The sequence below is a fragment of the Triticum aestivum genome, chromosome 6B (genome assembly GCF_018294505.1).
Source record: "Triticum aestivum cultivar Chinese Spring chromosome 6B, IWGSC CS RefSeq v2.1, whole genome shotgun sequence".
Classification (NCBI taxonomy): Eukaryota; Viridiplantae; Streptophyta; class Magnoliopsida; order Poales; family Poaceae; genus Triticum; species Triticum aestivum.
The window spans coordinates 23,915,023-23,928,225 of NC_057810.1; the positions used below are offsets into that span (position 1 = coordinate 23,915,023).

Sequence of the window (13,203 nt, forward strand, 5' to 3'; positions counted from 1 at the left end):
TTGTACTGACATGATTGAAGATGAATAGATCGGAAGGTTTTTCGAAAAAGAAAAATGTAAGCGTTGAGGGGGAACGTGATTGAAAGAGGAGAAGTACGCCTTCGCGTTTCGTAAGCGTAATACGCTGCCCCCCAGATAATGCGCGTTGCTTCGCTCTAGGGAGCATCGGACCGGATAGCGCTACCGCAATCACACAAGCCCCAAATCAGAAAAATCTGGTGCCTTGATCCGCCGCCGGCGAAGCTTTGGCGATGACGGAGCCTGCCTGGCGACGGGGTGCGGTGGTAGTCCGATGCCCAGCTGTGGCGATTCGTCGCGCGGCGGTCCCAATGGCGATCGCCGCTGCGGCGGTTCGATTCCGGCCGCGTCGTCGGTCCGACGGCGACGGGGCGCGGGCGTGGGCGCGGGGTCGCGGCGGTGGCCCGACCGACAAGACAGTGGTGGGGGCCTAACCCAGCTGCCGTCCGTTTTACCCCAGCCCAGATGCCGTCCATTTTACCCCAACCCAGCCCCAGCTGCACTGCAATGTCGTCGGTCACTCATTTCTCTGCATTCAATCCATCAGCTGCAGTGTCGGCAGCTTGTGAGATTCGATCATTTTGGTTCTGATTTCTATCTTGTTGAATTGATTCTGATTACTCATCAGCGGCGGCCCAACCAACAAGAGTAGTAGTACAAGTGAGTGAGTGGAGGGGGCCGACGCCCACGCCGCCCTGCTTGCTCGTTTTGGGTTCCGGCGTACAGTTTCTTGCTCACGGCTGACGCGTCTGTCCTTCAAAGCCACTGCCGATCATTACTTCATCATGTGCAATGTCTCCATCACTCATTATCGTCCATCAATCCACCAGCTGCATTGTGTGGTTCACTCATTACTAGCACTACATCAGTCCATCTGCTGCTCCATAACACCGGCCAGCCGCCAGCACCTCCGGCCGGATCCACATTTTGCTCCACCCACCAGAGCTAGCACTAGCACCTGCACCTCCTCCAGCAGAGCCAGAGGGACAAGAGAGGCATGGAGGCGACGGCGGTGAGCGTGGGCAAGGCCGTGCTCGATGGCGCGCTCGGCTATGCGAGCTCCAAGGCGGCGGAGGAAATCGGGCTGCAGCTTGGCGTTGAGTCCGACGTGGACTTCATCAGAGACGAGCTGCAGATGATGCAGTCGTTCCTGATGACGGCTGATGAGGAGCAGAGTCAGAACAAGGTGCTCGCAACCTGGGTGAAACAGATCGGGGTTCTGGCCTACAAGGTGGAGGACAGCCTCATGGATTTCGGCCTCTACTCGGAGAAAAAGTCATTCTTAGGGTGCATCCCCCGCAACCCAATGGATCGACGCCGCATTGCCAAGGAGGTGAAGGAGCTCAGGGCCAAGGTGGAGGACGTGAGCAACAGGAACCTGCGCTATCGCCTCATCAAGGAGAGCTCAGCCTCCAAGCCTTCAGCGACAGAGGAGCAGGCCAAAATCGCCACTGAAGCAATGTTTGGCATGAACGAAGCAAGGCTTACTGCCTTGGACCACAGAAAATCATCAGAGGTGAACCTCCAACAGCTGATTACCAGCAACGATGTTGACCTTAGGGTGATCGCCGTGTGGGGAACTAGCGGTAATCGTGGGAAGACGCCTGCCATCCAGGAAGTTTATGATGACCCAATGGTGCTGAAAAGGTTTGGATTCCGTGCTTGGATTAGGTTGATGCATCCTTTCAATCCACAAGAGTTCCTGCAGAGCTTGGTCAAGCAATTCTATGAAAGTTCCCATGATGAGGTTGGAAAGGCAGAACAAGTAACAAGTGTCGGGGCTAATGTTCTGGCCAAGATGGAGAAGATGACTCAAAGTGATTTAGTCCGTGTGTTTAATGCACAGTTGTGTAGCAATAGCTACCTTGTTGTCATTATTGACCTGTCCACAATAGAAGAGTGGCATTGCATTAAGAAGTACTTTCCTGAAAACAAGAGACAAAGTAGAATCATCGTTTCCACACAGCAAGATGAAATTGCATGCTTGTGCACAGAGAAACCGTATCAGATGTCCAAGTTCAGGCAGTTGTCATATGATCAAACTATTTATTTGTTCCACAAGAAGGTAAATGTTTTTCCTGCATGGTTTCTGTTATTGACTTGTTATTTTTTCTTTATGGATGATTGATTCTTATTTTCATTTCACTTCTAATTGCAGACATCACAGGAACAGATCAGTTTAATTGACAACAACGACAAAGCAATGGTTGCTGCTGTGGACAAGGCGAAACTGAAGGTGGGACTCTGAAATTCAAATCTTGAATTCTCTGTCCATGGATTATGTTTGGTTTGTATAAATGTTCAGTAGTATGTTCTGTTTATCCACACACACCATGCACACAAATGTGCGCAGCCAAGCAGTCTAGCTAGCTAGCTTAAACAACTTTATATGAACGAGCTAATTCTGGTGCTCAATTTTTTTAACAAACTTTAAGATTTGAGAGAAATAAAACTGAGACATGCCCCATAGTGGAATTTACGCTAATTGAAAAGCACATTGTTCATTAAAGTTGTACTGAGGATACATATGAACTTGGATAATTTGTTGGGTATAATGCCCTCGCTAAATGTTTCAAACATCTGCGTATGAGTGAGCTAATCCTGGTGCTCAAACATATTTAAGAAACTTTGGAGGGAAACAAAGCTGAGACGTGTGAGATATGCCTCTTACCGGTGCACTTGAAAATCCTCAACATCTAAAATGACACGCAGGTAGTCTAGATGTGAAAGTGTGGAGATCACAAGTACATAAATTCTCATAGATCTGTTTCTTTGTTCAGGTTATTCATGCATCATGTTCTGCTGCTGAGCCCATTTCTGACTCAAACAAAGTTACTACTAGTGAGAAACACACAGCAGTGCCCGCCGGTGAAATACTGGAGGAAGATCAAAAACCTAACAATGCAGATGAAGACAAAATTTGCAACTCAACTGCTAGAAAGAAGTTTGATCGCAGCAGGACACTGGCACTGGCTGATGAAGTGCTATGTAAGCGAGAAACTGAGAAAACTAATGTCATCAATTTAGTTGGCCAACCAGACAACAATCGAGGCTGTAAGGTGGTTTCTGTTTGGGGAATGGGTGGTCTTGGAAAAACCACCCTCGTCCGGAGCATCTACCGAAGCCAAGAGCTTGGTGTCTGGAAGCGTGCTTGGGCCACTGCATTGCGTCCTTTTAACCCTGAGGTACTCCTTAGAGATTTGGCTCTGCAGCTTCAGAATACTATTGATGAACAGCCTGCTAGAACGAAAGAAAAAGTTAGCCGGGATGAAACTTGAAGATTTGAAGGAGCAGCTAGCTGATGTACTAAAAATAAAAGAGTGCCTTGTTGTTCTTGATGATGTATCGACCACTTTTGAATGGGACTTGGTCAAACATTGTTTGGGCAATGCTAGAAGGATCATAGTCACCACACGAAAAAAAGATATTGCCAAACATTGTTCAATAGAGGACAAGTACATCTGCCATCTTGATGGTCTGAAAGATGATGCTGCACTTGACCTCTTCATAAAGAAGGTGATTTTATAACTAGTATCCTTTCTTCCCTTTCATATAGGTTCTGCTTCACGTTAAAATAGTTCTGCCTCATGTGACATTATATTTCTAAGTTAGGCATTTCTTTCAATCTGGATTTAGAAGTATAAAGGATGACATCTTTGCAAAAAATGTTTAAACTCTATTAGTTTTGTACATACAAAATGTTAGATCTAGGAAGATATCCACCATTAGATCTGGACCGGCTTGCTAAATTTTGGGAAGGCGCCATGATGGGCTAGGCATGTTGGGACCTCCACATGGTGGTTGATGATGGGCCGGTGGTGGCCATCAACTGACATGTTTGTCGATACTATCGGGATTCTGCCAGTGGCATTGCTGTAGATTCACCGGAGGCCAGGGCAGCAACATGCTTGTTGCCATGCTCATGTGAGCCATGGCTGGCTGCTTGTTGGATCCGTGGGTCATCGTCTAGTTCGCAGGTGCATGACGGCATCTACGATGTGTTGGTATTATGGCTTCACGTGGCAAGGGAGTGGCTCATTGAGGAACTTGTGCCATGTTGTCCTGCCGATGTGGCTCAAACGCCTGTTTTTGCTGGTGTCTGAGTGCATCAAGGTTTTCTGGACGACAGCCATGTTTGGCTAGCATGGGTTGTCTGCATTATGAGTCAATGGTCGGTCAACATCTGGTGGCTCAGAAGTTCATCGCGATAGATGTAGGGTGGGGCTTTATGGGCAATGCCATAGCTAGTTTGCCAGCCACGGTTGATGGGTCAACATATTTGTTCTGATCTTTCTTGTGTGCTTGTCTTGGGCCTGCCAGAGCTTCCTCCTCCTGTGTGTAACGCCCTATATGTCCTACTTGGTGGGAGGATAGACCTTGTGTGTGGCAGGTGCGTGTTTGTCGATGGTGTGAGGTGCTAATTCACTGTCGTTGATGGTTAACTGTTTTCTCTCAAGTTTGGATGGCCTAGCTCCGCCCTTCTTGCTATATTCTCTCTCCCCATGACAGGTTTCGGCTGGTCTACGTCGTCGTTGATTTGGTGGAGTATCTGTTGTAGTGAGAATCTAATGGTTATCAGCTGTTGTCCTCTGTGTTAGTGTTTGTTTGTAATGGCACAGTCTTTCCCCTGTATTTCTTTTTATCAGTGCAAGAAGACCAAAGCATTTGTGCTCTCTTGGAAAAAAAAGTTTCATAAAAAGATTGCAGTTGATTTGAGCAGTTAAACTATAAATTTTGTGCCCCAAATTTTTTTCCCCACATGCCACAGAAATGCAATAAAGATTTTTGTTCAGATTGTAATTATGTAGGTCCCTGGAGCAATCAACTACATTCTTTCTTGCCCTGGAAACGCTATTGTATACTTGTATACGTTTTGCCTCCTTGAGTCAGTTGCAACGTCAAATTTTCTCACCATACTCAAGGAATTGTACTTGTTTGTTTACTGGAAGCTATCAAAGTAGCTAAATTACTTTGTTAGGAGTGATTATTTTTGCTGCAGGTATTGTCTGGAGTGGGTCTTGTCAGAAAATAAAAGTGTATTCTTTTTGTTGTTACTGTTTGGAGTGTATCTTGTCATGAAAATAAATTTGCCAACCTGACATCAGGTTTGTTATCAGGCTTATTCATACAAATTTCAAGGGCTAAAGTAGGAAAAAAATTGCCCACAAATTTGTTTTCCATTTCATAGGCAAAAAGTTGTATTATTAGAATTTTGTGAAGTACATAAATGTTTTTTTTCTTCCCAGAACATGTGCTTCTGGGTGCATATTTGAATGATCACAATTGTGCTCCTAGGTGCACATTTGAAATGTAGCAGTATCTATGATTACATTGATTAGTGCACACCCAGGATACATCGAAATTCCAATGCTCAGGGAATTTTCCATATGTAGAGAATTTCAGTTCAATATCCCTTCGTAATTCCAACAAAATGTTAAATCCAATGAGGAGAGACAAGTTTTATCACAAACTTACCCTAAGGTTCAGGGCTTTGGCTTCCAGAAGCCACAAGTTGAACCTAAGACAATCAAGTTCATATTTTTTCATATTTTTAATTAAGCATCAGTAAATCTTTAATCCAGATAGTTGACTTTGTCAATTCATGTTTGTTTGCAGGTATTCAAGGACAATTTGGAAGTAAATTATTTAGCCCCAGCTATGGTGGAGCAAGCAAGGCTTATCCTGCAGAAATGTGATGGACTTCCCCTTGCAATTTCGATCATTGGTGGATTCCTTGCCACTAAGCCAAAAACTGCTAATGAATGGAGGAAGATGAGCGATAGCATTAGCATTGAACTGGAGATGAATCCTGAGCTTAGGAAAATAAAGACCATTCTTATGAGGAGCTACGATGGTTTGCCATACCATCTCAAGTCTGCTTTCTTATACCTATCCATATTTCAAGAAGACCAGAGAATTAGGTGGGGTCGCTTGATGAGGCGGTGGATTGCAGAGGGTTACTCAAGGGATATGCATGGCATAACTGCAGCTGGACTCTGTCGGAGGTACTTTGATGAGCTCTTGGATAGGAGTATGATCCTGGGGAAGGGACAGACCAATACAGTCAAAAAATCAATTCTTGCCAACTTCATGATATGATCCGTGAAATATGCATCTCAAAGGCTAGGGAGGAAAACCTTGTTTTGACGCTGGAGGAAGGATGTTGTTTGAGTGACACACAAGGTGCAATACGTCATCTTGTCATTGGCAGCAACTGGAAAAGGGATAAAGATGTACTGGAGAGCATGCTAGACTTGTCACATGTACGGTCATTGACCGTGTTTGGGGAGTGGAGATCTTTCTTCATCTCCGAAAATATGAGGTTTGTGCGAGTGCTTGACTTAGAGGACACACTGGGGTTAAGAGATCATCATCTTGAAAAAATCGGGCAGCTACGTCACCTCAAGTACCTTTCTCTACGAGGATGTCACAACATTTTATGCCTGCCTAATTGTTTGGGGAATTTGAGGCACCTCCAAACACTGGATGTTAGAGGTACCCGTATATTTGAGTTGCCAACAACAATCACCAATCTCCGGGAGCTGCAGTACCTTCATGCAGATAGTGGTCAGAATGCAGGAGGCAATGTCAAGGGAGATGACATAGTTCAAATGTATGATGCTGATGGTTTTTCCGAAGGTGGGACATGTGCCAATTGTGTGTTCAGCTCTCATGTTTTCTTGAGACCACAAGTTTTAGATGCTGGTTTGAACAGGTATGATATATTCAATCTATACCGCTTCCAGGAGAGGCAGCTAGATGGTGTTGTGCTTCCTAGAGGGATTGGTAAATTGAAGGTCCTTCACACATTAGGTTTTGTCAATGTTTCTCGTAGCAATGGAAAGACCACTCTAAAAGAGATAGGGGAGCTTACTCAGGTGCGTAAGCTTAGAGTTGCTGGTATTAGTAGCGAAAACACTAAGGAGTTATGGTCTGCCATTGCTGGTCACAATCAACTTGGATCTCTATCAGTGGCAAGTGAAATATTTGATGGTTCTTTGGATGGTTGTTTGGGTGAAGGTTTGTTGCCACCAAGCAGCCTGGAGAGCCTCACTCTGGAAGGTAGGCTAACCAATGTACCAAAATGGATCCATATGCTTCAGAATCTCTCCAAGCTGGTGCTACGGGAGAGCTACTTGAGGCAAGATTCCATACAAGCCCTTGGGTTCCTACCAAATCTTGCAGTCCTACGCCTCTGGGATGCGTTCACGGGGACACATCTCCAATTCCGGAGCTCATCTTTCCCGAGTCTCATGGAGCTACATCTCTCACGATTATACATCCTCGAGTCGGTGTCGTTTGAAGAAGACGCATTGCCTAAGCTCGAGCTGCTACAAGTTGATTTGTGTGTTGAGCTGAATGGATTCTCCGGGCTGCCAGCGGTCCTCACAAGCCTCAAGGAAATTCGGTTGTCTAATAGCGAACTCAAGAAAGACGTGGAGAGGCAGGTGGAGCATATGAAGCACGTGAGAGTGAATTTTGTTGACTAAACTCTCTTGTCTCTCTCTCTGGATTCGTGTGCGCACTTGCTACTGTATTCTACGTACTATAGTAGATACCGAAATGCTGACATATGAAGATGTTTGTTCTTCACATTGAATTAAATTTCACAACTCTTCCTATGTCGTTGACTTCCAGGTTTACAAATCTGTGGCTTGACTTCAATTTTTTGAGTCAGTAGTCATTGCAGAACTACTTATCAATGTATTTGTTCATAAAAAAGAACTGGTCTATGCATGCCACTCTCACTCGGCCGAACTAATGCTGCAAGTATTTCTTTTGTTTACTTTTTTGTAAGGAGCAGCAAGCATTCAACACCACAAAGACATTCTCTTTTTCTGAATATAAAGACCTAGAAGACGAGCACACAGATGGCACTGCAGCTTCAAGACTGCTTCGATGGTTCTGCATAAAACACTCAAGTGGAGCAACGGGCAGAGATATCATCCCCACAGACTTGTCGCTTTTTTCTTTCTTGAGAAGAATCAACATCCTGACAATGAAAGAAAATTCTGTGACCAACAAACAGTTCTTCAACTTACGACTGAATCTTTCAAGTTGGGTCATAATCCACCAACAGCATCGTCCTCGCGAAACGGAATATTTGGCGGAATCTTTGAATGCATTTCTTTAGTTTAGTTAGTTCTTACGGTTGCTGGGTTGGCTGTTGCTCTGCTAACTGAAGCCAACTAACGGCATCAGCAACAAAGAAAGTTACAAGGGTGCAATGACGTACTACGTTTATTCAGGGTACTATTGCGAAGCACTGTAGAAAGTCAGCACACACACCAGCCAAACAGTCCTTGAACACAGAACGGGGCAAGCTTCTTCTTCTTCTTCTTCTTGCACATTTCCTTCGATGACAGTGATCTGATTGGTGGTTTTGGTTATGCTTAGGCCACCGAATCGTGCGGTACGGATTTGGAACTCTAAAGATAGAAACACTGAACATGGTTGAGGCAGGCAGGCTTCAGTTCAGAGTTGAACGTAACCAACCAACCTTCTTCGCTGACCAAGGAGTATCCCTATCGAACCTATGCCAAACTAGCACTGTAACAGATACTCAACCCATCTGCTATTGGAAGAGAATCCATACATTTTCGTAACAGATACTCCCTCCATTCATTTTCTGAAGAACTTGCTCTGTTCATATGGTTAATACAGAGCACTTCCTCTGCTGTCCTTGGGTACATTCATTCAAATCTTAAGCTACTTATAGGTGCCCTGTAGTTACCTTATTGTAGTACGTAGAGCATGGAATGTATACATGATGTGTGTGTTTGTTTGTCAATCGAATAGACGTGTATGTATAAGGACATGGACATGATAAAGATACACGCGTGTATGTTTGTTCTCCACACTGGGTTTTTTTAGTTATGTTCTCCACACCGGGTTTAATTCCACGACTCGGTATTTCTCTCGTGGCAACTCCCAGATTTACAAATCTGCTGTGACTTTGCATTTCTCTTTTTTTGAGTTGTGCAATTCATTGAATCTAGCATGTCATCAATTCGAATGCTCCCGGGTTTTAGTAGCCTTGGCTCGTTGATTTCTGTTTCAGTAGCACCGAATATACAACACACACACGCACACATTGAAGCTGGAAACGGATGCTGGTTGGGATTGGCTGTTGCTCTGCTGACTGAACTGAAGCCAAACAAGGGCATCAGCAGAAAACAATGACAGAGATCCACTCAACTGTGCAGCGAGGTAGGTGTAACGATAGCAGAGCAACTATGATTGGATCGTTTAGAGAGGAGCCTGGCTATCCACTCAACTGTGCATGAATGTTTGGAAGGATACAATGATTGGATCAATGAAGGATACAATGAGTAGGATACAAGGGAGGGAAGGCTGCGAGAGGACAGGTGATGGTGGCAGCTATAGCAGTGGCCGTTGATTAGTCTGTGTGGATTGGGATGAATGCGGTTTTATGGAAGTTGATCGAGAGGCCTGTCCTGTGGCTAGTGCAAAGGACTCGAGGATACCTATGAGTGCAGAGGCAGAGTTGGTGCGTCGGGGTATTGCAGGGTGACTGGTCGGGCGTTGGGCATGGTTTTGATTTTCGGTTTGTGAATTTTTTCGCTCGAGGCCGAGATGGCCAAATTTTGGCCATTTTCAAAAATTTCAGGCAAATTTTGACCAAAATCCATTTTTTCGCCGGAAGGTATTTTTCGCCCCAGGCAGAGATGGCCGAAATTCGTTTTTCTCGGCCGAAATTCTCGGCCAAACAGGTTGGGCATGATATGGGTGGCAGAAGTGTAAGTGGTGAAATGCATGTGCGATCATCCATTGCGATATGTCAGCCACGATGATGAACAAATATGAAGATAGGGGGCCACGATGATACAGCAGGACTTTTTTTTTTGAACGAAGGCTCGAGAGAGAGCCCGGCTTTGAATTAACAAAGCCATCAGCAGGACTTAAAAACGCAGTACATTTCACTTCTTTTGCTGTGCACTCATAGAAAAATGACAAGCTACCTACAGGTGTCGTGTGCGTTCCTTTGTCCTAGTAGCATCGTGTGCGGCAACAAAGAATGACAGAGTCCATTTATTCAGACTTTGGTATGGTGCGGTCCCTGTGAAGCGCCTTAGGTAAAGTCGCATTTCAGTCAGAGAGAAGAGCATTATGACTGAAACATTAGAGCAAAACCTGGCGTTTCAAACTTGAGAAGCTGCTAACAAAGTTGTGAAACATTGAGTAGTACGAATTACACAACAACTAACTCTACGACTAATCCTTTGCAGTACATCCTATATTTGATATACTTCTGCTTTGGTGTACCCTCCTAAACACAAGGAGGGCTCAAATTAGTACATACCTCTTCATAAGAAACGGCATGGTCATATATTAAACTGCCCGCCGTATATGTTCTTTTAGCAACGCCCGCCGTACACACAATTATTTCCATGACTTGCCGCACACCAACTCACCGTCCTGGGCTTTGACCCATTTAACACCAACTCACCGTCCTGGGCTTTGGCCCATTTAGTTTTTTTCTTTCTAAAAATTCAAAAAATACGGGAGGGGGGAGATTCAAACTTGAGACCTCAACATTCAGCATTACAGGCGCTAACCACGGCGCCAGGTTACGTTTCTTTTTTAAACCAGTACAGACGCAAGCGCTCATATACACACGCATACACTCGCCTCTGTGAACGCACACACATATACCCTACGCCTATGAGCACCTTCGAAAGACTGAGCTGACATATCATCTTGAAATTTACGAAGTCACTGTAGGCACCTCGTCGTCGACGGGAACGTCTCCTCCCACTGAATGCGCATCGCCGGAAATCCTGAAATAAATGCAGCAATAAATGCGAGCATCATGATTTGAACCCCGGTAGGCTCGAGATACCATGGTCCCTCTAACCATCCAACCACAGGTTGGTTCGCGGCGCCAGGTTACCTTGTTGTGTTCTCTTTCATCTTCTTCCATCCTTTGTGGCAAATGTAACGTGTATGGGTTTTTTTTATGGTTTTTTTTTCTCTTTGACAGTTTTTTCTTTGATGTTTTTTTTCTTTCATTTTTTTTCCTTTTCTTAGTTCGCAAAATTTTCTTCAAGTCACTGAACCTTTTCAGCTATTGTGAATTTTTTTCCAAATTCACAAACTTTTTTCCAATTTGCGTACATTTTTTTATCAAAATCCATGAACTTTTTAAAATCCGTGATCTATTGTCAAAATCTGTTGACATTTTTTTTGGAACTCCTGTATATCTTTTAAAAAATTGGTGAACTTTTTTCAAGTTCATGTTTTTTTTTAAAATCCATGAAAGATTTTTAAAAGTGATGAACGTTTTACAAAAAATGTTGAAATTTTTAAAAAGCAATGAACATTTTTCAAATTTGTGAAATTTTTCAAATCCAGGTCAGCACATGTGGCATGCACAGAGCTAGGCCCACTTGCTACTTGGCGTGGGCTTGGCTGGTTGTGCCCTTAGCTCCACTCGCCGCAACGACAATTTTCCATTTTTTGCGTTCATTCATTTCCCTTTTTTGAACTTTATTACACTTTTTTAAACCTTTTCAGAATTTGAAATACTGTTTGTAATAATAAAAAAATTGTATTCAAATATTGTTTGCAATTTTATAGAATGATCTGGAGTTTAAAAAATTGTTCAAATATTTGAGAAATGTTTGTTTTAAAAAAAATGTTATTTTATTATAAAAAGTACGTGGTTTGCAATTTGTTTTCACCATCAATTGTTGGGAATTTGTTAACAATTTCGAAAAAGGAGTTAAACCTATAAAACTTTCGTACACAATTAAAAAATCTAAAATTATTGACAAATTTCAAGAAATGGTTAGGATATAAGAATATGTTCATGTTGATTGATAATGGCTGAAATTGCAACTAACAGAAGCATTCAAATTACAAAAAATTACATGCTCACATCTGCACCCGTCTGGCCTAGTCTAACACACTCCTCTCAACTAGTGGTTTTTTCGGACTACGGATAAATGACCCCAACTTCTTGCAGCAGTTTGGCACAGACATATGTGGCATCCATGCAAGGTCTGAACAACTTCCGACACCATTTGCATGTTGCGACGTGTCTAGCCATTTATCATCCTTTTTTTACTGAACTCTAGAAAATGCTAAATTTGTCCAAAACCGAAACAACTTGGCAGTTTACCTTAAATTCGTCATACAAGCCACTGGGAAAAATGGTCATTTAAAGGATGTCGAAAAATAATGTGCTCTTAGACAGAGCCTTGTGTCCTACTAGGACACCTTACGTGAACATGGTGTTTTCTATCCATGCGAATACAAAAAATATTCAGGGAAGTAAAAAAAATGGTTTCAAACTTTTGTTCATTTTTTCTGTTTTTGTAACTCCAATTTGGTTAGTGTTTTTAGAAAAATCAAAAAATATTTGTGTTCAAAATCCTGTATGCTATTTCGAAAAATAATGTGCTCTTAGACAGAGCCTTCTGGCCTACTAGGACACCTTACGTGAACATAATGTTTGCTATCCATGCGAATACAAAAAATATTCAGGGAAGTAAAAAAAATTGGTTTCAAACTTTTGTTCATCTTTTTCTGTTTTTGTAACTCCAAATACGTTAGTGTTTTTAAAAAAATCAAAAAATATTTGTGTTCGAAATCCTGTATGCTATTTTTGAAAATGTTCGTGTTTTAATATCTAGGCAATTTTTAAAGATAAAACATTTATTTGAAATTTATGTACAATTTTTTAAAATATAAATATTTGTATTTTATGAATAAATATTTAAAAGGCAAGGTTTTTGAAATTTTGGACAAATTATTATAAGGGAGAGCATTTATAAAATTAAAAGAGAAACAAAAAAGTGAAATAAAAAAAGAAACCAAAAATTATAAGAAAAGAAAAAGAAAAACTGGGGAAAAACCGCTTCGCAACAGTAACCCGATCGATGAGGGATAGTTCTTGTAGTCTGCATTTTTGTAGTTAGACATTGAAGCTTATCAGCTCATGTGCTTAGTGACAAGTGATCACCGGTGTGAGTTACATGGTTCAATCCCTCGCACTTGCATTTCTTTTTTGATAAAATTTCCTGTGTTTTCATGTGCGACAATAGGCTGACCTAGTCGGACTGCCTCCTGTGTGTGGCGCCATCTATATGACTCTACTCCCTGAACGGCGAGCTCTATTTGCAACCTGTGAGAATCAAACCATCGCGGCTTCGCTAAAGC

General features: G+C 42.8%; 1 pseudogene; it reads left to right on the forward strand.

Annotated features, from left to right (window-relative positions):
* The first annotated feature begins 163 nt into the window (after window positions 1-163).
* Window positions 164-7,640, forward strand: LOC123135475 (disease resistance protein RPM1-like; annotated as a pseudogene).
* The last annotated feature ends 5,563 nt before the right edge of the window (window positions 7,641-13,203 follow it).